The following is a 27,550-nucleotide window of genomic DNA, read 5'->3' as shown; positions in this document are numbered from 1 at the left end:
TCCCTGATCAGCTTTTCCTTGCCTAACACAATCAGGGTAAAACAGAATAGCTCCTGAGAATCGTTTTTAACTGCCAGACTTTCTCCAGGACGGCCTGCAAATAAATACACCATGTACAGTGAATTGGTGGATTGATATTTTCAAGTCCTCCTTCCTGTTTTTTGCCGCACATATGGATGAAATGGTTTACATGGGTGAACTGCTACTGCAAATAATTTGTAAATAAAAATCTATAAATAAATTATTTAATAATTAAAAAAATATATATGAAATAAGTATAATTAGGTACATTTAGATAAATGTTCAATAATATATAACATGTTCAATATATAAAATTGTGATTATTATTGTCATTATAGAAATAAAAAATAATTATTAAAATTATAGTTATTATAATAAAATATAATTAATAAAAAAAATTGAAGTAGCAGGAATGTAAGCCTTTTCATACATTTTTTCTCACTTCCCACTCTTTAGTGAGAGGAATCACAGAGAAAACGGATACTCTGAATTATTTTTTATTTTTTTTATTTAACAAGATTGAGCTTTCAGATTGCATGATACAGTCATTCTTAAATTTCTAATCAACCAACATCTTTAATCTTTCCCTGAGAATAGAACTCCTGATTGTAATGTTTATTGGTGATGAACAACAATCTTTGAAAGTCATGGTTTTAATTCTTAGGCCAGTGTTTTGTATTTGGAGCTTGCACTTCCTTGCTTTTTGCCTCATTAGCGGTTTGGAGAGCAGTAACATGTTGAGATGGGATTTATACCTGATTCATAATGCAAATGGAAACACGCTTCCCTCACAAACAAATTAACAACCTCTCAAAAGATAAATAGCCCCTGCTGTATTGTAATTTTGACTAAACAATCTTACACGTTTCTGCATGTCCCAGTGGAATATATGCTAATACATGCAAATGAATTATCGTTCCTTATGGACCTTTTCTTATTTTGCTGTTGCAGAGAGATTTTTCCTCATCCAATTTTAGTCAAATTGCGTATACACCATTCTGATGAGTACAAATGACCAAAAGCTGATTGGTTCTGTCATTTGACTGGTTCATAAACATGAATCTGTCTTGAATTTGACTGTCAAATAAATGAATGACGGTGAATATAATTATTGCATTTCACTTTAATAGCCTTGTGGACTCATAATTTGACTTACTTTTTGAATAAGCAAAAGATTTACGGTTAAATAGCTGATTGAAAGGCCGTCCATAATGCAGTTTTCACACTGTTGCACTCAAGTACAGCAATTCTGTAGATCCATTGTCCTCTGTTTAATAAACTGTGAAAAATAGAAGAATACATTTATACGTATTTTAATACATTTTTGACATAATACTTTAATTCTTTAAGCGACAGTTTACCCAAATATTCTGTTATCATTTGTTCATCCCTGGGTTGTTCCAACACTTTTAGAAAAAAGGTTTGATGGGCTTCTGGGTTCTGGACTAAATTTTAAAGAACCCTTTTTTTTCCAAAAAGCATATATAAAAGTAGAAATGTCTTAAATGATTGAATAATACTTCCATGTTTTACAGGGTTTTTGTCAGTTAAGCAATAAGCCCCTTGAAGCCGTGTTTTACAGTGGATTTAGAACAGCTAAGGGGCGTTGTTAGGCATGACATGGAGCGGACCCCCTTAGCTGTTCTAAATCCACTGTAAAACACGGCTTCAAGGGGCTTATTGCTTTTATAAAACGGTTACTCCATAAAAATATTCATTTTAATATTTATTTTTTTCAGAAAATAAACACCAGCAACAAAAAATATAACGTTATAAAACATTCCTCCGCCAAGCAATGTAGTTCCAGGTTGCTAAGCAACACATGCAGCAACAAAGAATCACAAATGGCAGTTGCGCAGTAATAGTAACAGTAATGCGGTCACAGGTGTATGTTTGTTGAGTAATTTACAACGGCTTCGAACGTGGCTCAACCAATCAGAATCAAGGACTGGAACTATCCGTTTTATAGGGTTTGTTTTCATCCGACCGAACATGTTCAATCAGCGTTTGTCAGTGTCTGTTGGGGCAGTGTGAATATGACAGTTATTTTTCATAAAATTCTAAATCCAATGGCCAACTTGTTTGTTGCTGTTTGTTGCCGTTTGTCTGTGCGGTATGAGCAATGCGTTTTTGTAAGAAAAATATCCATAATTATGATTTTATACACTGTAATCAGTAGCTTCCTGTAATGGCCGTCCGCGTGTTCAAGAGAGAGTCGAGTTCCGCTATAGGCATAGCGTAAGCTTAGGTGAGAGTAGATGCCTCTCGCGGTTCAAACAAATAGGGCAGGGCAACAAACTCAAGCTCCTCCGACCTTTCTCTGTAAAAAATTTTTAAAAAATTGTTTTGCTATATCCTCATGTGCTTCCGTGTTCGTCAGTACGTCATGCGTCGGGTCAGAGGTCACCCTTCTGCTGGAACTAGACTGGAAGCTAGTGATTACGATTATAAAGTTATAAATATGAATATTTTTCTTACAAAAACACATCGCTTTGCTTCAGAAGGCCTTTATTAACCCCCTGGAGCTATATGTATTACTTTCATGATTGATGGATGCGCTTTCTTGGGCTTCAAAAAAAAAAAAAAAAAAAAATGGTTTCATTTACTCCCATCATAAAGCTTGGAAGAGCCAGGATATATATATTTTTAAGATAACTCTGATTGTATTTGGCTGAAAAAAGAAAGTCATCTACACCTAGGATGGCTTGAGCCTGAGTACATTATGGGATAATTTTTGGGTGACTAACCCTTTAAGGGTGAACCCAATATGACTTTCTTTTTTTGTATGGAACACCAAATGTCTTCCACATAAACTGTCCAAGCTAGGACTGCACCAAAATAAAAATTCTATCCGATATAGATCAGACAATAATTATTTTTGTGTTGTGGCTGATAGTAAAATTCTGTTCTATTTTGTCTATATATATTAAAAATACTGTAAGACACTAAAAAATAAAACTTTAAATAATTTATTTAAAAATAAATTTAGGGATCACAAAATTATGTACAGTATGAAAAATGGATTTTCATTTTGAGATTTGCTAAAGATAATATTTAACATTATCACATAATTGGTGTTTTTAAAGGTGTTAGATGACTGCAAAGGTAGTCTAACTGTAAAAATGGGGTATCGAACAATATGTTAAATGAAAAAAACTAAAACAAATAACATATATGGTCCCAATATACTGTGCCTTTCTGTACAATGAATCTCACTGGTGACCAGTGACCAGAGCTGTCCTTGGTCCCAATTCTCTTTCATTGTATAAACAAAATACGTGTTTCTTCATGATGTTTCTGAAATGGTGTTTCATTCGTCCACTGTTTGCCTCTCTCTCTCTCTCTCTCTCTCTCTCTCTCACACACACACACACACACAGATTCTATGCATTTTTTTTCAGTTTCCCCTTAGAGAAAGCGCTTTGAATTGGTCTATTCACCGATGTATTGAAAGCTGCAAGAGCCACTGAACTTGATTAGTTGCCATCACAGTTTACAGAGCAATTCCTCCCAATTTCCTTCTGCTCCTCCAGGGTCGCTGGCACGTGTTTACTTTGAAGGCACTGACTCTCTTCATCTGGCCATTAATAAGTAATTAGTGATTTGTGCACAGGGGAAACTTATTCGCTCTCAAGCTCCATTTTGATTTGCTTGTCGCACAGGCTCCCTTCACAAAGCAATCAGCGGCTGCCCGCAGCGAATAATCCTAGTGCGCACATTTCTTGGTAATGATTTTTAATGCATCCCCATCCATGAATCTCTCAACCTGCTTTCAGCACGGTGGCTGTCATTATTTGACTGAAGGCACCGGATGATTCTTTTCCTTAATTATTATTCACTTCGCCTCATCACATGTTTTGCACAGACCTGGGGGGTCCTGAGAGGAATGGGTGTTTTTGCCTCTTTCTGATGGGCTCGTTGTGTAGTTCGTTAAGCTAAACCCTGATCAGTATTACTAACATTGAGTGCTGTGGATGGTCAGCACTGCGCTCAATGCTTCTCGCTTTTCCTCCCTGCAGTTCACAGCAGGCCGCCACTGTTGAGTAAAGCTGTTTGTTTTCTGACTTGAAGAACCAGACCTATTCCCAAAGAGAGAAATTGTTGTCCATAATAGTGGTATTTGAAGTTTGCTAGCCTAAATTTAAACTTTATTCTGTCTTTTGCAACATTCACCTGAAAACTACAACCACTAAAAAAAAGGTTTCTATTATTTATATATTTTTTCCTCTTAAATTCACTTGATCACAACATCGATTTGACTTTGAAAAAAAGGTTGATTTTAGATTTTAATGCTTTTTTTTTGGGGGGGGGGGGGGGGCAATATATATTTTTTCAGGTTTTTGAACTAAGTATCTTACCAAGTATACATGATACAAGGATACATTAAAACAGTAATATTGTGAAATATTATTACAATTTAAATGAACTGTTCCCTATCAGTTGCTCACGTTCGACGTTATCCCGTTATTCGACGCGTTACGTCTCCCATTCCCTCTTTCAGGGAACGAGGGTTACATTAGTAACCGAGACGTTTTTCTATTTTAATATATTTGAAAATGTAATTTATTCCTGTGATGGCCAAGCTGAATTTTCAGCACCGTGTAATCCAGTCTTCAGTGTCACATGATCCTTCAGAAATCATTCTAAAATACTAATTTTGTGCTCAAGAGACATGAAAACAGTGTGCATCATATTTTTTATTTGAATGGTTGGTTATATATTTGTAATATTTCTTATATATCAGCTATTTATTAGTTATTTGCAGTAAAAACTAATTTACTGATATCGACCAGATTTATATAAATGCAATTTGACCGTATGGGTCGATATTGAATATTCATTGGCTGATATTGGATGTTTATTTATAAACACTCATTTCAGCCAGTTCCATAGATCTATCTCTTTCTCTGTTTTTAAGTTTGCTAAATTTCTACAAGTGCTACAAGCCATCTAGTAGATGACCCCTTTGTATTTTAATTTAACATTGTTTTTTTGTAGTAGTAGTGTGTTAGATTTCTAAACTAATTTGTAGTTGATAAATATGGGAATATTATATGCTAAAAAAGTTAAACCACTGAGTTACAGACATTGAAAAAATCTGTTTCAATACCTAAGGTCCTCCTGTACTCCTTTTTTGATCACTGCTGGATGGGGAGAACGATTGGAAGACTTTAATAATGAAAGATGTTTCCCTAGATGGGTATTGGTGAAGTGTGCTGGGTGAAGGCTCGGGAATGACCTCATTCTGGCCATCAGCTCCACTGAGCCTGTTTGGGAGGTTTGGCCTTTATCTCTCGCTTTAAGCATGCGATTTGGAGCAAAGCCCTCAGAAGCTTCTGGAAGAGTGTGTAGTTGGGTGGCTAAGCTCTTGATCAGCTCGTGGGGATCTTTTGTCAGGTCCAATAATCCCAGAATCATCAGATAACAGGACATGCATTGATGACCACATGATGGTTTAATCTCTGTGGTTGCAAAAGTGTTAAAAAGGGCTATTTATAAGGTCTAGATACAAAGCCATAACAAATTAAAGTGAGCCCTACTCGCTTCTGTAGACTTTTCAAAATCTGTAGACTCTTGTATAAGAATGAGAAACCCAAAATTGTCTGTGACTGCTGATCTCTGGAACCTTCACCAGAACTCAAAATTCTCTGTGAAGTATACAGTGGCTATACAGTTATAGCCACTTCTGCTTCTCACAGTCCCTGTTTTTTTCTTTCTTTCTGAATGTCTCCTGGGATTCTTGCACTGTCAGCTTTATTTACTAACATGAACCTGTCAGGATTTGTACTGTGTGTACTGTTAAATAAACAATGATATCAGTGAATTCCCCAAAGAGAGCCTGTCCCAAGTTTATCAATGATAATTTTTCATTCTTATTTCTGAAAACAGTAAAATCCTGACTGGTTCAGGTTAGTAAATAAAGCCGACATATTTACTAACATGAACCTGTCAGGATTTTACTGTTTTCAGAATAAGAATGAAAAATTATCATTGATAAACTTGTGACAGGCTCTCTTTGGGGAATTCACTGATATCATTGTTTATTTACACACTTTGTTTGGATTGTTTTAGCACCTGATTCAAATTATGTTTTAGAACCCGAGGAATTATACAAATCAGATGACAAGAACGGTCAAAAACTTGTATTGAATGTGATTAGCATGACATGGTTTCAGACCTTGCCAGCTGGTTCTGCAGAAAACTACTCTTGAGTAGGTACTTATTTTGAATAAGCAATAACTTCACAACTGCTAAAAAAGTATGTTCTATGTAGTATGAATGTAATCTAGACGTACTACATTCACTATGTTTTAATTATCATGTGACCTACCAGTGTCAGTTGCGTCGCTTCACTGCCATTCACAAATCTTCTCCTGTGGCCTTATGGGATAGTAAAGTGTCCATCGTATGCACTGTGATAGAAATGTTTTATGTAATGGGTATTTTCAACATTAAATGTACAGAGAAACGCAGACTAAGGATGCTCAGGTCAAAGGCCATATATACTTAAAGGGGTCATATAATGGTACATGCACTTTTACAAGTTGATTGTACTGAAATGTGTGTTGATAGTGCACAACCATCATAAAATGATAAAAATCCATCCAGTGTTTTTTTTTTAAATCTTCTTATATGTTTTCCCCCGTCTCAAATCAAGCCGTTCGACCGTGTGACGTCACACGGTCGGACGCCCCTCCCACGATTGTTGATTGACAGCAGCGTTTCAACACAGACCCGCCCTCGCTCGTGAGCGAGCCGTCAATCATAGTCCGCGTGGACCGGCGCCATCATTGTTGATACGCTGGAGGAGCACTGTCTATGAGCAGAATGGCGTCTAAGCGATTGTGGTGTTCTGTTCTTGGGTGCAATAAGGAACACAGCAGTAATTTTGATGTTCCTAAATCCGAACCACTGAAGATGCAGTGGCTGAGTTTTGTTTTTGAAGGGAATATTCCCCACGATCAACGTCAATGCTTTCATGTTTGCACAAATCATTTCTCACACCAGACTGCTTTACAAACGAGGTCAGTATAAAGCTGGTTTTGCTAAGAAGCTGCTCCTGAAAAAAGGATCGGTACCAACTATTCGTGCTCCTGCTGCACCTCCAGAAGAAGAAGTGAGTGTAACGTTTTATTAACCTTTATATTATTATATTTATTAATCTTTGCAAATCGCTTGCTGCACGCTTCACGATGAATGCGGCTGTTTACACTCAGGGTACATTACGGCATGTTTTCTATGTACGACGTTCTCAATATAATTCATAATCCCACGTTTATAATGAACAACGCGTTATGGTTATTGTGTTATTACAAACGGTGTACACACAGAACAGAGGGGCGGGGGTGAGCAAAGCTCATCATTTAAAGACACATGCACTTAAACGGCGTGCTGAAAACAGAGCTGTTTTTGACAAGGTAAAATGAGTGTTTTCTTACAATACTAATGAGAATTTTTAATTAAAGTATATTACAAACTTTTAATTTAGACCCTAAAGAATCATATTAGCTTGTACAAAAATGGAATTATATGACCCCTTTAACCAAAAAGTGCTTAACACAGTACAGGGTGGGCCATTTATATGGATACACCGTAATAACATGGGAATGGTTGGTGATATTAAAGTCCTGTTTGTGGCACATTAGTACCACCCATTATTATACCACCCATCTTGAGGAGTTTGCCCCCTCACATATACTAATGTGCCACAAACAGGACTTTAATATCACCAACCATTCCCATGTTATTACAGTGTATCCATATAAATGGCCCACCCTGTAGAACTAACAGTCATATGACTAGATCAGATCATTACAAACCAATCACCAGAACAAATCACAGTGAAGAAGACTTGAGTGACACTGATTTTTACTCAACTGTATGATATAAATGTACATGTATCTTTCTATTCAGGAGACTCACTTGGTTGTTGTGGCCGTGATCTCCCGGCTGTGAATAAAACTTCATTTCTACAAAGAGCAACTTGGGAGTCGTGTCAGGTATATGCTGCGCAGCCGAGAAATAGATTATATGCTCAAAAGACAACAGCAGAACATCAAGTGTGATTGAGGTAGTAATAGAAGTACTAAATATTTTATGCTCAAAAGACAACTATAGAACATCTATGTGTGATTGAGGTAGTGATAGTAGCTTCATTGACGGGACGCCGTCACCTTACTTCAGGGAAGTATTGTATTGTATTTTTAACAACTGCAAGAATGGAATGGATTTGAGGAAGCAGCTGTGTGGACGTTAAGGCTGTAGCTAAAACGTGGAATGGAGTTTACTTTATTAGGGCATTCTTAAAGTGGAATAGATTTGACTGACGGCACTCTGAAAAGTGAACAGACATATGCACTGAATTAGAGACGAACCACATACAATGGTTCATGCCTATACATGACAAACTCTCTCTCTGGATCAGCAGCAGTGCCAACAGTTCTGAATGTTCGCTGTGATCGTACTTGTCAAAGGGTTAATAGACATTTAGACACAGCCGAATCGTTGTCATTTATGAATAAGATGGCGTTGGTGTTTGAATTGAGATCTTGATCTTTTAACAATTAATTGTGCAGCTTTACTACGATCCATAGAAAATGTACACAAACATCTTTTTTGCATGAGAAATGCAAAATTGTTGCTACTGTTGAATGATTTTGCTCTTTTGCTTTTGTTAATTTTTTATTTTTTGCATTTCTTCTGAATGTTTCTATATGGTAACTTGAGATTCGGTAGCATCTTTCTTTACCGTAACATTTCAGATATTACAATGAGAGAAGCTGTATCAGTTAGAACAGTAGTGCAAAAATGGCTTCTTCCCATGCTTTTCCAATTAGAAACTAATAATAAACAAAAAAAAAATACTCATATCCCAATAGCCTGACTCCGCATGGACATATAGGTGGTTTTCTGGCCATAAAAGGAGCTGTAGCCGATGTAATCCTGAACAAGTGCCTTCCATGTTTAAACATAGACCCTCTACGCCTCCTGTGCGGTCATGCGTAGCTCCAGTTCACAGCGCGGCATTAATGAGAAAGATTAATCCTGTGTGGTGCGATTCATCATGCCTTTTTACCTACGGGCTACACATTAGACTGAACTGTTTTGGACCATTAGATGTGGTCCAATTGTACTCCACTAAAATAGTATCACAGACAATAACCTGTAGTAGTGCATGACAAAGTAAGAGGAGCTTACTCAAGAGGAGTTTGATGTTTCTTGAAAAAGCACTTCAGAGTAAGTCCAAAAAATATTAAAAGCCATAATACATCCATGGGCAATTTTAATACTATGTGAGTATTATGTGATACAGAAATGTTATAAAAGGAACATGCACATTTAATTTGTATATTCCTTTTAATGTATGAAAAATGGCAGCCAAGGACAATATTATGCGCTGACAAAAATAAATAATTTGAATCATTTCATTTCAATTGACAGTTTGAACGCATTCATAGAAATGTACCAACTATAATGCTATTTTTGCTCTTGAAGTTTGAATAAACATCTCTTCTGTCTATCTTGTTTGTAGCGAGTTCATGAGAAAGTATAAAGCACGAATTTTCATCATACCTATGAGCGACACAGATTCATAACTGATTTTGGATCATCAGATGTGGTTTTATTGAAATATTCTCAGAATTTCCCACAGAAAACAGCTTATATGAAAAACTAAGAGGAGATTCGGTTTGATGTTTCATGAAAAAGCACTTTAATACTAAGTCACTTCAGAGCAAGTCTAAAGAAATATTAAAAGTAGTAGTACATCCAAGGGCTATTTTAATGCTGTGTGAGTATTGTAAGTGATACCGAGGTATGTTTTGATATATTGGAGGAGCTGTTTTACCCGTGTGTTTTTTAATTTTTATTCCAAGGGCATGAAGTTAGGCAGAGACCTCAGGATTACAGAAAAGCTGAAGTCTACAAATATACTCTCGCACATTGCCTGTCATGCCTTTGAGGAGTTTTCAATGGCCTCTGTAAATATGCAGTAGCAGAGGGGGAAATATGTCAAACATAAGCTGTGCTGAGAGCATTTCAGCAGCGAATAAGCAACACATGCTAAAATGAAGCCAGCTACCTTGTTAAAACCCACAGCTGCCCATGGGCCATCGTCTAATGCCTTTCTCAGCAGAGAGGTCGGCCCCTGGGGAGAGAGAGATCAGACTACTGTGACCCACCAGAGAGGGGATGTCGACATGTCGTCCTCCAGCACTCGCAAGTAGATCCACACAGACAACGATCGCAAAGTTGCTTCCAGACCCATAACACACACACACTTGTCTAATGTGATAATAGGAGTTTATAGGTGGTCACTGTGGGAATGAGTTGTCTAGAAACATTGTCTTTTTGGCAGAATCTGAAGGTTGTTTAGATAGTGGTTCTAATACTTATGCTTGCATCCATTGTGACCTCCAAACATGAATTCTTCACCTGAATATAACTTGGGTGTTTGACACAAATGGAACAGTTTCTGTAAAATATAGAAGTTTTTGCTACAGAGATGTTTTGTCATTGCGTAAATTTGTGGGCTAACCCAGAAGGCTGATTCCCTCTGGAATTTCTAATGGGTTTTGGAATAGGCGTTTTCGTTTTACTAGTAAAATTAGGTCTGTGGTTTACATCACTTTAAGAGACTTTCACATTTTGTTCTATTACATAAAATTACATACATTCACGCTCGCAAATGTGAGTTTTTAAACCATTGTGTGCTTTAAAAATGTAAATTGCTGTCTAGATACTAGACCAGATCGCTAAAATTCATATTAACCCATGTGTTCAAGTGAAGGGAAAAACATGAAGAAAAAAAATGATGTAAGTGTTTCTTAATGTAATTTTAAATGTTTTATTTTGTGTGTAGAAGACAATGGAAAGGCTCTTCAAATCTTGTTAACCAGACCTTTTACTAAATGGAAAACCACTATACAAAAAACCCATTACTAATTATTTTCAGGGTTTTACAAAATGAACCGCTCAATTAAGAGATTATTTTAAGGATTATTGCCTCATTTGCATGATTTATCAATGTGCATTCATATAATTTTCCCCAAAAGATTAAAATAAGATTTGGTGAATGACAACCTAAACCAAACGCAAGATATAAATTGGATAAACACTCCTTATATTATTTATTAAGTGCATTTTTAGCTCAACATTATGCTTCCCAGATATCAACATTAAATATTTGCTGATAGTGAATTTTAACCCAATCTATCTTTTCACAAGGTTTATTTTTTTTAATTTTTATAGAGGATTGCATCTGAATCCGAATTAGACTGATTTAGATACAACCAACAGTTGATGTTAAAATACCAAAAGTGCATTTCAGTTTGTTTTTTAAATGACAATTTTAACCTCATTCCTGTAAGGTGCTCTACGGAGAATAATAACAGAACGCAATAACACATTTTGGAAGGGAATGAGGAAATTATCTAGGAATGGAGATGTTGAACCTGATGCACATACTTATCTAGTTTTTCCTTATAAAAGTTTACCTGGCAAATCATCAAGAAATCTAAAACCATCACAACAGCTCCAGATAGCAAATCCCAAAGCAATCCTCGAAGAATTGCAAGCACGCAGAAAGGATGACACATTTCAGAAAAGCAAACAATTTTTTAAATGTGTTTTTCTGTTTTCAAGCACTCTTTTACTCTTTTAGTGGTGAAAAGAATAGGGGAATATCCGCTATAGCTCTCTGCCTTTTGCATTTTCTTCTAAAGGCAATTATTTGTGCAACACACACACACACACACACACTCACACACACACTCGCTGTTCTACCTGCCTGGGTTCCCTCTACTCTGCTCTGCACCTGCTGATGTGATTGTTCAGCACTGCCCATCAGTGCACATAATGAAGTGCAAATCAGGCTAATGTGCTCACTGATGCGCTGGCTTTTAAAGATCAGCTCAAATTGATTTAGTCCCAGCACCACTGAGCCATTAACAGATAATAAAATGGAATATAACAAATATATGCGTCCAGAGATTTACAAAAAAAAAAAAATCATTCCCCTCCGTCATAAGCAGGATGCACAACCAACCGCTGTTTATTTCATCAGATCAAGGGGAAGGGACATTTTGGCCCTGTGCCATTTAGGATAATTTACCCAGAAATCCCTGTTGTTCTTCAAGTACAAGTGATGTTTATATTATACAGTGTGCAAGGAACATTATTAGCAAATTATGCTTTAAAAGATGGAGTGTGCTTTGGGTTTTATTAAGCTTCACAGGTATGCCAAGAAAGTTGTAGCCGTCAGCAAAAGGAAATTAAACTTGTAATTTAAGCGCATGAGAAAAAGATAGAGAAAAAATAAACACACTTCAGGCAGTTTGGTTAAGTTTAGAAGGCTTTTATTTTGAGGGCATACTAAAGTGTTTTTGGCATCGCTCCATTGTCAGAGCATGTAAGAGAATCACCCAACACTGAATCAACTTTCATGGCAGATTGCGGAGGTGTTGAACAAATGACACTAAGCAATTTAACTTTAGCAAACAATAATGGCTTAAATTGTGTTGTCTCAAAATGCTTTTTCATCTAATTTTATGAATTTTCTGCAGAATTGCGTCTGTTATCTTCAGCTTCATTTTTTTTCAAGGCACACAAGGCAAGAACAAGGACCTTGGGTCACCGGGTGAATTCTATATAAATAAAGAATAAGGAGCATTGAGTTTCTGAGTACATATTGCTTAACAAACAACATTTATTTTAATTATTTCAGAAGTTTTAGCACTTATCAATGCAATTCTGCTGTACTGTTTTCTCACCAGAAGTATCTGTCAAAGGCTCATGGTCGTATATCTTTACAATTTATGATCTAATTAGAGAACATAATGAATAGTCAATGAGATGTAACCATCCTTATTGAAATATTTTGATGATTGCGGAGACTAATTGTTGTGGTAATGACTTTAGATCAACGTTATTTGCATATCTCTGTCTGTTGATTTGTCATTTGCATCTTCTTAGCATTGATGTAAATTGGTCTCTGCTTTGAAACGCTTTTTCTTTTTCTTTGACATTTCTTTCCTCTCTGAAGTGCTGTCAGAAGTCAAGGTTAAAGACTTTTTCCAAATGAAATTTTGCATAAGCGGAACAAGTAAAATAATGGTAATCAGATTTGCCATAATCTCCTGCAATGCTTTGCTGTTTGCTCTCCGAAATGCCGAAACACTCTACAACTAAATCATATTTAATCCTCCGTCACAAAGTTATGTCTTAAAAGCAGTCACACACTTTTCTTCATAAAATGAGTGCTCCGTTGCTCTAGAATGAAGGCTCTGGCACACAAATAGACCTTCTGTAGACTATTTAGTTGGTTTGTTCATCTCATTGGTCATTCTGTAATCTCTCCTGTAGCCGTTGGTGATTATCCCCATCAACTCTCCAAAACCCATCTAAATATTGGATCTTTAAAGGATGATCCACCTTACCCAGAATCTCATACATGAATTTTAATTTTTGATCGGCTTGGCATAAAACCAAGGTCGGGAAAGACTTAAGTTAGCATAGGTGGCCGATATATGTATATAGGATTGGCCTGAAGTGGCACTGATTAGAGTAGAACTCGCACCACTTCCTGCCTGGTTGTGACCTCATTTCTGAAATGATTTACTGGGCAGCTGTCCCACAACTCATGTAAGAGCATGGAAAAGCTGTATGTTTGCTATTCCCCTGGCAAGGAAACATATTAGTTTGTTTGTCCTACAAAAATGACCAACTAATACACCCCCCACCACCACCACCACCTGTTTAGCTCATTCCCATAAGATTTTTCCTTCGTATGGGAATGAGCATGTAACATGGTCAAGACTTTTAAGACAGACTTAGACTTTAGAGTTAGATATGTGCTTTCAACAACATTTTAGATACTTAATATTGCACAAAATCATGTTTGAATGAGGACTAACTGCTTCTCCACATGGTTACATTTTCTATCGTCCTTGAGTTTTTACTCCCATCTGATATTCTGCAGCATTCAAGTTGCCGAGAATCTAAATTATTGCATCATGGGGGTCTTACAGGCAGGTTAGACAGGCTTAACACACTATTTTGGCATTGAGTCCTCTTTGCACTGGTTCAGTAGTTTGTGTCATGAAAGACTTTCAATTATTTCTTCATCCTCATTGTTGTCGTCGTCTTATTTCACTTATTTTTTTCTATCAGTGAATAATTTGGCATCGTTCCTCTCTCTTCCCACTCTCTCTGTGCTGGTCTGGTTTAATTACAGAATGACCATGAAAAACCTTCTATTTTAAAACTGTTTACATTTCCTGTCATTTCATTCCTTGGAGAGGAGGAAAATAGGTTAAAATAACACAAAGATGAGGCAGGTTAGCTTAGCGCCGATTTCTAAAAAAGCAGTTAAATTATCTTTTCTTTTCCTTCTCCAGCAACATTTTATTACTTTTCCACACATCTCATGCCATTTTGGTAATAGCATGATTTCATATTTACCCGAGCAGATGTTGTGGTGGCCTTTGTTCACTCACTGTTTGGCTTGGTGATGACTTTTTAGTTATCTCTGTTGCAAATCTTTGTTTTGTCATACTTAATTGCAACTTTCAACACAAGTCTGTGCCAACATGTGATGCCCGTTCACATCTGTTGCCATAATGGAGGTTACGTGAACTGGACCGAACAGACGTTGTCATGACAATATCTGTGACCTCTTGAAAGCGTCACTCATTCAACATCTGTTCGATGATGGTTCTGCTTCTAGCGCTGGGTGCTCTAATGCACCATTAATAAGACCGTCAGACGGTTTCAATCACAAGGAATCGATCATCACTTCAGCTAAAGTTTCTCTGCAAAAACATCAGCACGTGTTTGCCTGTAGGAATGCATTTTTCTATTCCTTATCCACACACTTGTCAGAGCTGCAGCTGGCATCTGTCAGCAAAGCTTGAGTCGGGGTCAATACAAGACTTGGAGACTGTTTTGAAATGTCAGACGCCTACGTTGTATCTGCTGTTGGGTTAATGTTCTTGTGATAATAAATGCTCCGTTTCAAAAACCTAGTGAAGTGCCGTGCTGTCTTCTGTCACACTGAGACAGTACACCAACTGATATGAAACCGCGTAAGTGACTGTAGAACACTCCACATAGGCAGCAGTGTAGCCTAAAATGTTGCTATATTTATGTTGCTAAATGTTGCTAAGTTTTATATACACATGCATATAAAATGTATGTACATTGTACATGTACATTATGTATGTATAGATAATGTATCATACAATATTGTATATAATATTGTTCATGTTTTTGAAAGAAGTCTCTCATGCTCATCAAGGCTGCAATAAACATGAATGAACATCTGAAGGTATGTTGAAAGATACAGTACAGCTTACTGAAACGTATCATATCTCGCGTAATATCTCAATCAGTGTTTCAACGGCGGATAGACATCAATAAAACAGCTTGTAAACAAGTCACGTAGCATTACATTTACCTCAGGCAAGTCATTCAGTGTCCACAGCTTGTTAGAGAAATGAACTCTTTCACTAAAAATATGCACTATATTAGCCTATATATTCATATTTAACTTAACCTGTTAGTGATGTCTTTAATGAATGTTTAAATAAATCTGTCATGAATATTACTGTCACTGTGTAGGCTAAATGATAATATTCCAACAATGAATTGTAGTAAAAACATATAATTATATTTAAAAGTTAATGCAAAAACTGCCTTATGTGCAGTTTTCATGTTTGCATACAATTTGTTATTTGAGTGTTAATAATTATATCTAAAAATTAATAGCAACTGAATTTAGGCTAATAGTTTGGACAAAAAATAATCGCATGTGTTAACATGTGTTACATTGAGAACACCCCTATGATGCCTTAAAATGCTGCTTGCGTTTTGGAACTTTGTGATCTCTGAGAGACAGTGAAAACATTGTCACCTTTAGTTCTGTATCTTACCTCATGCCAGCAGCAAAAAAACCTGTCTTGTTTTACAACTCTAAGGACCCATAAGTGATGGACAACATGCCGTATTGTAGTCCTCATCTTTAGTGCTGTTTGCACCCTGCTCCATCCACTCTACATTCAGCACAAGCGTCTCAACAACGGCATCGCTTTACCAGGCACGATTTTGTGTACTTGCAGCCACTCTCCCCCCTTTCAACTGTTGATTATTTTACAGATAGAAAAATTGCAATTGAAAAGGCTGAATAGGTAGCCGAGATTACTTTTGTATTGAAAGGTTAATCGAAACTCATCTCCGAGGACACTCTCTGTAAAACCGTCGGCTGGGTTTAGAATGAACTGTAAAGAGAGGATGAGGGAAATGAGTCAGCTGTGAAGGCCGTGCCACCTGCATCACCTCTCCTTGTGGTCTTGGAGTCAGTGGAAGTCTGTTTCAAGCTCACTGTGATCTCAGTATGTAGATGGATCACATCCTCCTCTCATTTGAAATCTCCTGCATTTTTTGCTCACTTGACATTGTGCTGTTTTTTTCCTCCATCTCTGTCTTGTCCCTTGAACTCGCTGTTGACTGTCAGAGGGTTTGCCAGGCTTGTTTAATATCTTCAAACGGAAAGAAGGGAAAAAAGAGAGAAATTAAATGCTTGTTAACTTGTCTTTCATTTACCCTGCCAAATTGTATTGTTTTTCCTCTTTAATTTCCTCACTTGGAACTGAATTTCCACTCATCAGAAGGGTCAATATTGAATAAAAAATGTATGCGTATTGTTGAATAATACAATATATTCTAAATATAATATAATATAATATAATATAATATAATATAATGTAATACACATATTTTACACACACTCATGTCGATGCAAATTTCTTTTCTTTGAGTACAAGATGACAAGCGTGATCACTAGGACCTTTCGGGGGGGGGGGGGGGGGATTTATAAAATTCTTAAACTTATCTTGTGTACCACAGAAAGATTACAGCATAGATTTGGAATGACATTTGCGGGAATAAATAATGAGAATTATTTATTTATTTTTTTTCATCAACTGTCCTGTTAAATGCTGGCATGAATATGGTCAAATTTGATGCCGCTTGTACAAAGACAGCTCATATAATTGACTCATCCCATCTCTGATTAGCAAGAGGGCATACAATCTTTGCAAAGATGGATCTTGCATGCTCCTATGTAACCATCTTTAACACAAGATGCAGGATTTACAGGGCATTTTATAGTATCTCATTATCAGCTGTGGACTGCCAGTAGTGCTGGTGTGCCAAGACTGCACTGATGACTTGTGGAGTTTTATATATAGTTATGTTAATCTGATTCTGCTCTATAAGGGCCATGCGGGTAAGGTTATGATCAGAGAAGAATCATTAAGCTGCCCGAGCCGAACACACTTGAACTGTCATTGTCAGAGAAGATTTTAATCACCACAAGGTTCAAAGTTGCGCTCGTGTCCTTGCAGCCACGTTCGTTTTGCTGTGTGAGGCAATTGGACAGTCACAGAGTAGCGATTCCGAGGAATAATACATAAGCGCTTAAAGAGGAAATTAGACGTGGCTGTGAAATAATTCATATGAGGCTAAAGTGAAAATTCAATTATTCCATTTGATATTCGTATTTAGTGTCTAAGGAAGCTCCAGCTTGCTGTCCTTCAATTATAGTGTTTTTTTTTCCCTCCCACAGAATAAGAGCGTTTGGAAGTCTATTCAGTCTATTCAGATGTCGAGGCCTGCAACTATCGATCAATTGTACTCTTGATAAAGTGAATAAAAATTACATACAACACAGTATGTCCATGAATGAATAGTATGAAAAAAATGTATGAATATGTGCTATACATTGTGTGCAGAAATGTTTAAAATAAAAGTAAGTTAGGGCAAGATAGGTTAAATCACTTAATTATTAATGATATTAATACAGTAAAACCCAAACCCTAGATGTTCAGCAGGAACACAAACTTTCATTTCTTTTTTTTTGTAAGTTTCTTTTTTGTGATCCCAGTAAAGTTACTATTCTTATAAAAATTGCTTTACATGTACAATTACATTAAAATATGGTTAATTGTCAACCTAAATTGAATTTGTTTAATAGCAAATATAAATTATAAATATTATAAATATTCTTTATCAATAAATATTATATAAACAATATTATTATAATATATATATATATATATATATATATATATATATATATATATAATTATTTATAAACATTTCTGCACACAATGTATTGCACATATTCATAAATGTACTCATATTCATACTATTCATTCATGGACATAACTGTGTTGTATGTAATTTTTATCTTATCTTACCAAGAGTACAATTGATCGATAGTTGCAGGCCTCGACATCTAAAGAGTTACGAAACATCTCAACTTGGATAGACTTACAAACGCTCTTATTCTGTGGGAGGGAAAAAAACGATATCATTGAAGGATATATATATATATACACACATACATACATACATACATACATACATACATATACACATACACCACACACACACACACACACACACACACACATACATTCATGATCAATTTGAATTTTATTGATTAGTTGTTACAAAATCTTCAAATACCAACAATCAGTGTTACGATTATCTTGATGATCAGATAAGACCACAGTTCTTGGTGGCGTCTTGCACATCATGCACTTTTGCCTTTATCCTCGACTCATGCCGGTGCAGCACATCCATTTCTGGGACTCCCGCTCTGCCATCTGTCTTCAGCGGCGCTCAGAGAGCCACTCCTCCTCCCTGTCTCTGTGACAAATCTGAGAAACACTAGTGCACTTTCCTTTCATTGATTAGAAGGAGCGGCGTGCTTTGCTGCATCAGACTCATTAATGGGCTCCATTAGCTTGGCTCCCCAGGCATGGCAGGGTTGAGTTAGTCTGATGGTAAACACAGATGCGCTTGGTGAGGCGGGTGACAGCGCTTCTCTCTCAGGGAAGTTGCTAATAGCAGTCTCACCAGGGAGTTGTTCAATCACTCCATTTTATAGACATTTCCACTTTTCTAGCAAATGATGGCCAGAAGATGTCACAAGATGAACCACCGGTACAATTCCAGAGATCTGTATCGACATGATCGTGCTATTAATGGATGGGAATCCCAGCAATGTAAGCCATCAAACTTCTGTTCTTGTAGCCGGGTACCCGAGACCGATTCGATATGAGGTCGAATCTTATTTTCTGTGGATTAGGGTGCTGTATCGCACTACATTCATTACAGCATTAGGGCAAATAGCAGGGGATGATGCCTGATAAGGACTTAATTTCATGAGTACGATCCAGCTGTACTGTACACTCATCCGCCTTGCTACTTCAAAGGCTCCATACCGTGATATTCTTAAGCTCAGTAATTAAGAGCCTCCTTTTGAATTCTCAAAAGGACCTTATTCCTCATTCTTAAGGATTAATGGAGAAGAATTCTTAAGGATTAACGCCTCATTCACTAACCATGCATAAACGCATGCCTTCAGTCAATATAAAGAGTTTATATATATAAATATATATATATATACTGTATATATATATATATAACAGGATTTTGTGAGACACAGGTGGTATGTCTAGTGGTATTTTTGTACATTTGAAAAATGTGTACTTTTTTAAGCTAAATGCATTAATCTGGTGCCCTTTAAGAGTTAAAAACAAAAACAAAAACAAAAAAACATGTCCATTTTTAATGCCCAAATTGAAAGAGTAAAACACATTCACATTGACTTGTACCTGGACTTTAAAGTGGAGTGAAACCTCTTTTTAGTTGGGAAAATGTCTCACTCCACATTAAATTCACACTACTGTTTTAAGAAGCCAAACAGTATGAATGTAATAATAATGCATTATTATTATTATTATTATTATTATTACCACCCATAAGACAGTCATATATTCTTATAGTAATACATGTGCACTGTGAAATAAATGGAAATGGAAAAACAATGTTTCTAAAGTATATTATTTATTTTATTTTGTGCTACAGAAGTAAAATTACAATACTTTTTCCTAATTTCTATAAATTTGCTAACGCAACATTTCATGTTATGTTCTCTTTTTCTCATACATTTTCTTTGGATAATCTTGATTTAGTTTTTTCAAATGAAGTCGGAAAGGAAGCCAAGCAGAACAACTTCACTGTGGCTGGAGGGCCCAAATTAATTTCCCACCTTGGTTTGGGCTAATTACAATCTGCAGGTATGAGCTCCCTCATTTCAAATAATCTGAATTCAATATTAGAACGATGGTTAGAAGTCATTTATGTGCGTGCACACCTGTTGTGAATCTCTGTGAAAATCTGCATAAGAACCTTTTCTGCACGCATAAAAAGTTTGAAAATAGTGGGAATGCTTCCTTCTGACACACTATCCCCATTGAAATCAGTGGATTCACAGCACTCTGTGATGTAGCGTAAACTCTAGTGTAGCTGCTTTTGTACACAATTATTAGTGAATGAGACCCATCGCATTTCTTCATTCTGTCCTGTTTTAGACCTTTTTGTTGATGTACTATGTCAATCAGCCTCAATTAGTATTTCTAGTCGTATTTCAGGGAGGCTGATAAGGTGGATGTGCTTGGCTTGAGCCCAGCATGTGTCTCTATCAGAGCTTTACAGAAGTGTGGGAGCAGAGCTCCAGGTCCAGATATTAGCCTCACCTCTATCCCAGCAGAGACCCCAGCTAATCACCGCCTCATTATTTCAGTGCAGAGAGGGAAAAAGGGTATGGGACTACATGTGTGTGTTCCTTGCGAGATTGTGTTTGAGTGTAAGACAAGGAAATGCTAAATGCCCGCGTAGAGATTAGCTTAGTCTGGTGAGGGCTATGAATCTGACAGCGTTAATCTCATTTCCCATTTGCCATGTTGTCATGCACCAATACATTTAACGAGGGTGGTAATGAAAAGAGGGGAACTAGACTCATTAATTAAATTAGCTTCCTTATCCATGCATCTCTCCAAGTACACTTATCACAGCTCTGATTGCCTCCAACTTTCTGGATCTCGAGCAGGCAAATGCCAGATATTGTTCATTTTATTTCATTTTGCCTGGCCTTGGACAATTTCTTTATTCTGTAATTCTCTTCTGCTGTAGGTTGCAGGAGGTCATATAGGCCTGGAACAGCCCAGACAATTTTCACCTGTGGGCATGCAGGACTTGGTTGGGAGCAGAATGTTTAGTTTGTGTGCGCCTCACCGATTAAGCCAGAGGAAAATTAAAGACTGTGGAGAATGAATGAAATTTTAACTCTTTTGAATATATATATATATATATTTATTTATTTATTTTTTGCTTAGTTCATTCAAACCCTGTTACCTGTTTAAATGAAACCATTAAAGTCTTCTTTTTTCACATAGACAGTGTTTTAAAATGCAAATGAATTTCTTGCCGTTGTGGAAAAATCTGTGCAGGAGAAGCAGTTTTCCCTTTGGTAATATTCATGCAAACGTGCTGTGCATACCTTACATAAAAAGATTTACATTCATATAGTTAAATACAATATATATATATATATATATATATATATATATATATATATATATATATATATATATATATATATATATATATATAAATTGTATTTAACTATATGAATGTAAATCTTTTTATAGAATGTAAATCACTCTTTTGAATTCTATGGTTTTACATATCAGGATATAATAAAAATTCGTCTGGTCTTTTGCAGGTCTTAAAATTAGTTAAATACAACCTCAGATGAACAACAACACATGGCATATTACACTGTATCATTGTTTATTTAACAAAAATTAAGCCAAAATGGAGACGCCATGTTTGACAAACTAAGTACACCCTATGATTTAATTGCTTGTAGAACCACCTTTAGCAGCAATAACTTGAAGTAATAACTTTCTGTATGACTTTATCAGTCTCACATCGTTCTGGAGGAATGTTGGCCCGCTCTTCGTTACAACATTGCTTCAGTTCATTGAGGTGTTCATGGTCGACTCAATGACTGCAAGGTGCCCAGGTCCTGTGGCTGCAAAACAAGCCAAAAATCAGCATGATGGACAGTTGGCATGAGGTGTTTGTGCTGATATGCTGTGTTTAGTTTTCGCCAGACGTGGTGAAGTGCATTATGGCCAAACATCTCCACTTTGGTCTCGTCTGTCCAAAGGTCATTGTTCCAGAAGTCTTATGGCTTGTTCAGATGCAACTTTGCATACATAAGCTGTGCTGCCATGTTCTTTTTAGAGAGAAGCTTTCTCCTGTCAACCCTTCCAAACAAGCCAGACTTGTTCAGTCTTTGTCTAATTCCACTGTCATGAACTTTAACATTTAAGATGCTAACTGAGGCCTGTAGAGTCTGAGATGTACAGTAGCTCTTGGGTTTTTTGCAGTTTCTCTGAGCATTGCACGGTCTGACCTTGGGGTGGATTTGCTGGGAAGTCCCCTTCTGGGGAGATTGGTAACTGTCTTGAATGTTTTCCACTTGTGAATAATCTTCCTCACTGTAGAATTATTGACTTCAAAGGAACAGAGGACTTCAAAGTACTTGCCAAGGACCAGGTGATTTTTTTTTTTTTTTTTTTTTGTCCTCAAAACATTCAAAAGGGTATACTTTATTTTTTACATGACTGTATATACTTCTGTCATGACAAATCTCTGAGTGTTTAGCATGGTAATGGATATGACTGATTCTTGATTCTTTTTACATTGTAAACAGTCCAAATTAATTGCAGAAATGAACATTTCTTTTTTCATTTTGGCTGCTGAACACGTGCTTACATGCTACCTTACTGTACATCACATTCACTAATCAACACAGAACATCCAGTTTATTTTTGTTCATCTATACTAATTTGCATCTTCTCGATTGTTAAGGGGAAAAATCCAACACTTTATATTAGGGTGACCATACGTCCTCTTTTTCCAGGACATGTCCGGCCGGGATTTCGAGATCGCCCAAAATATCCGGGATTCGGCTTTTGCTTTCTATCGTCGCCATTAATTTTGTTTACATGCACACCTTTTGATTCAATAGGACTGAATTAATTCCAATTGGTGAATCTGAATGTAGTGTTTACATGAATGCTAAACAAGTGATCAGTTGATGTGCGTTTTAGCATTGCTAAGAAAGTTCCTGTGTTTTCGTCTCGGCCGGGATCCGTGTGAAGCAGAATGCATGACCTGCAAAGCTGGCACGTACGTGTCAGTGTCAAATAATGTAATAATTTAAACATAATGAACGGTGACTGTAGAAAGCAAAAGCCGAATCCCGGACATTTTGGGCGATCTCGAAATCCTGGCCAGACATGTCCTGGTTAAAGAGGACGTATGGTCACCCTACTTTGTATGAGTGCCTTGCTTCCATCATAGTGAGACTGGTGAGGTGGTGTCTTGTTCAAATACCTCTCTTAAAGGTCAGTTTTGTCCAGGAGCTGATTTGACACCCTTCGCTAAACCAGATAGCTGTGAGGGTTTTAATTTTTTTTTTCCTTCTTTCTCTTTCTTTTTCTCTCCCATTAATTTTATTTCCATTATTTACTGCTTTTTTATGTTACTGTCATGTACCGTATATGTTATGATTTTGTCATTGTAAATTAGTTGTACTATTTACAGATGTCTTTTGAAGTGCAGATGCATCTAAAGTGTAAAAGTGTTCCTATTGTGCTAGCAACACCAAGGTCTTGACTTTATTTAGAAGTAAAGCCTTATGGAAATACGGGTTATGGAAATGTGAATTTAAAGTCTCTTTAACTGGTAATTCTCCCAAGTAGCTGTTTTCTGTGTAAGAAACAGGCAAAAAAGTACAGTTCCTGTTAGACATAAACTGTTTGTTTAGATAACATTTTAAGTTAGCAGTAAATTCTGGCATTATGAATGTTGTTTTTCCAGCTTAAATCACACCAGAAATATTTTTTTTGGCTAGTAAACCTAGCCTAATTTCTCCTCCTCTTATGCTGTCTTTGATATGTCAAAAATTACAAAAATGTAACGCACTGATCTACATTGAAAGAGTAGTACATTTCTGTCCAAATATTGACAATTTCTGTCAATTTTAGTGCAAGCTTACTGTCTTAAGCTTGTTGTCTTTTAATTGGATTGTAAACACTTGACATGAACCACGTCAGCAAACACATTGTAGGGAAAAAGCCAGTTAACCCACTCCGAACCTCTTTCAAATGCAAGGCTTGACATTTTACTTCTCTGATATCATTCTTCCTTTGACGTGTGCGGATGTCTCATCATAGCTCAGGAAGATCTAAGGCTGCAGCACCTGTTGGGAATGAGTATAAGCCTTTCTTGTAAAGTACGCCTGGCTCACTGGCAGGTAATGGCTCAAAGCTTGAGTGGCAGGAACGTCTGTAATCGAGCCGATGTTATATGTAGCTGCGGGGGAGAGCCTGGTACATTGTGCCTGGTCTTGCACACTGGGACACTAGCCAGTCCCCATTGGTATTGAAAAGCACTCAAGTGCCTGTCTGTCAGTCTTAAGACAGGAGCTTGTGATGTGACCTCCTCCCCCTCCTTTCAGTCAGTCCATTCACCCGCTGTCTGCCATCAAGCTGGGGATCTTTATGTAGGCCTTTTTTTTAAATTTTCTTCTCTGTTGCAAAACAGGTTAATGTACTCATTCTTTATGTCAGTCTTCAACATCCTGTCATTACATCTCAGCAAAACACACCCATTGAAGATGAACTTTTAGAAGAATATGATGGTTTTCTAGCAGATTAGTAGCCAAGAGTTGGGCAAAATTCTTCAAAATTATACTTCAAAATTTGTGTGTGTTTATATAGTATGTATTTAGTCATTTAAAATGTTATATTATTTACAAATTATATAGGCTATACTATTATTAGGTGTGATCGGGGCCTAATCCGGTACTTGCAAGGTGTGCCTAATCAAGTGGCCGGTGAGTGTGTGGGTCATTTTTATTTTTTTATTTTTTTCTTTAGATTTGATTATAAATGTCTATGATTGTCATTTCAAACAGTGATTATTAATACAGTCTGATGTTTCTGAAAATACCTCAGTATTGTGTATGCTAACATGTTTTTGGTTAATTCATACAGAAAAACAACATTTAACACATATTTTTTTAATTTACCTCTTGAAATTCAAATTACAATCATAATTTTATATCTTTGTTACCTCAATTCTAATCAATTCAAATCAGGAATTGAATTGCCATTTATTGAATTCAGTTCTGAATGGCTCTCAACCCTGGTGACCGTGCAAATGTTGCCAATTTTTAAAAAGTAAAAAGCAATAAACAATTCAATACAATCTTCTGCCAAATAACACCAGAGCATTTCTACAAATTTAATTTGATTAATTATCCCGTCTTCCTCTCCCCTCACCCCCATTTATTTCCCCCTCTCTCTCTCTCTCCATGTCTTTTGTGAACTAGCCTACTTAACACAATGTTTGCTAATATGGCCTTTTATAGCAATTAAATGCTGATTTGGTGGTGTTGGAGTAATTGTCACCCCAGGCTATCTGTGCTGGCCTGGAATAAATGTGTTTGTGTAATGTATCATAAATGATTCCTCTCACACACAGGGGGTTTATATGCAGCTCAGGGGGTAAAAAGACTTATGAAGGTGTTAAATTTGAGTCAATGTTTGGCATCATCTCTTTTCACCCGTCTTTCTACTATAATGCATGTCTACTTTTCATAATGCAGCTTTAGGGATGAGCATTTTGCCAAAAAGCTCACTATTGACTCAGTCTAGCGAGACCCCTGCAGGATTAAATCAATCCTGATATACTGAAAAAAATATCATTACACTGCATTTCTGGAATACTTGATTCTGATTGGTAAGTCATGGTATTATGTGTGCAATATGTGATATTTCTTTAATATCTGCCCACATTATGCCATAACGGACCAATTAGAATCAAATGTATATAACACTTCAATGGACAAGTATGTAAGAAAGGAAGGAAAAACCAAAAAGCACCTCAAAAGACCCTCTTGTGTGTGGAACTACTTAGTTTGTAGTTATTGGAATAAGGAGCCAACACGAGTATTTTATATTACATTTATAAAAGTTAAAAAAGGAAGTTAATATTGAGTCATTTGCATTTTTAAACTCAATCTTGCTGGTTTCTCTGTCTGTTTTTGCTCAAACAACATAAATAATTATGGTTAGCCACATCAGAGCCATTGTGCATCTTTGAGCAGCACAGTAGTTGTGTTTCGCATAATGTTTCATGTGCTGAATGATTCAGTGTTTTGGTAAAAAAAAAAAAAGAGTGAATTATTCAGGAAAGACATTCACTTGTTTCGTTCCTGAATCTACATTTTTGAACAAATCGGTTGAAATGAATTATTCAATGACTCGCTTTGAAAGTTGGTCACTTACTGTTTTTCGTTAATGAATGAATCAGCATTTGTGAGCAAATCAGTTGAATGGTTCAAATGACTCACTCATAAAGATTCTTTTGTGGTATTATTTTGTGGTAATGACAGACTGACTGTACATTTATCCCTTACGTACTGATCTCTCTCTCTCTCTCCACAATCAGATATTCCATCCCTGATCTCAGTGGACAACATGGAAGAAAAAACAATTACTTACTCAATTCTTAGTCAATGTTGATTTAATCAGCGCGGTCAATATAGATCACGGACATCTGCAGGGAGAGTTAAGGCTGGCTGAATGCAGCCTGTACACAGGAGAAACACACAACCCTAGCTCCGAAAACTGTCACGGAATGTGATTTGTGATTAATACCGTAATCGTCCGAGCATGTGCATCCCTCACTTTTATTATGTCAGAGAATCTGGGGAATTTACTCATGTTATTTTGGAGAACTGCCATGGGGTTGACGAACTGTCAGGATTTCAACAGATCTCCTCTATCTGATATTACAATCCATCTCCCTCCGCTCTCTCCGCTCCTCGCTTCTCCAGCCATCTCGCGAGCGCTGACACTTCTATCACATTGGTAAATACTACTTTAATTGATACTCAGGTTGTTTTAGAATTAATGAGCTGGCACCCATGTGCTGATGTGAGGGGAAAGAACATCTCTCTTTAAATTGCTTTGCAGCCTTTATTGCGCTCCAGAAATCATATTAGCCAAACCAATCTCATTTAAATCTTCCATTCCCTAATTAACCCTCAATGCCTTCTCATGCTGCTTGCAACAGCACTTTTTGTAGGTTTTTAGATGAACTATTAGAGATTTGTGTCTCTTTGAATATGTCTCTGTGTTGAGTATATTGGATTTTCATTTTGATCAATCAAAAAACAATTAAACTGAGAACAAAATCATCTTCATTATGTAAATGCCAAGTATTACATGAACAGATCAGATAGGACACAAAGGGGCGAACAAACACCTGCATCTTATTGATTAACCACCCACAGTTCAGTTTAAACAGACACAATCTGCGCTGATTTAGCGCTGCTGCATGAGTATATGAATGAAGTTATTGGGCCTTTTGAAGGAAAGGGGACATTTTTTTGAAGGGTCGTACGGTAGCCAACTTGGTCCATTTCCAGTCATGCTAGTACAGCTCTCATCTACTTGAATAGAGAAAGGCTCACCAAGGCTATATATTGTATCAACATATAGTAAAAAACGTAATAATGTGAAATATTATTACA

The 27,550-nt window shown here is 36.7% G+C and overlaps 1 protein-coding gene across 1 annotated transcript in view; it reads left to right on the top strand.

Moving 5' to 3' along the window:
- The window catches only part of LOC307144304 (transmembrane protein 132C), a 130,239-nt gene that overhangs the window by 46,223 nt on the left and 56,466 nt on the right, over nt 1–27,550 (top strand). The window lies entirely within an intron of this gene.

The sequence above is a fragment of the Squalius cephalus genome (assembly GCF_949319135.1).
Source record: "Squalius cephalus genome assembly, chromosome: 17".
Classification (NCBI taxonomy): domain Eukaryota; kingdom Metazoa; phylum Chordata; class Actinopteri; order Cypriniformes; family Leuciscidae; genus Squalius; species Squalius cephalus.
The sequence above is the reverse complement of the archived record's forward strand: the minus strand, read 5'-3'. Positions and strand labels throughout refer to the sequence as shown.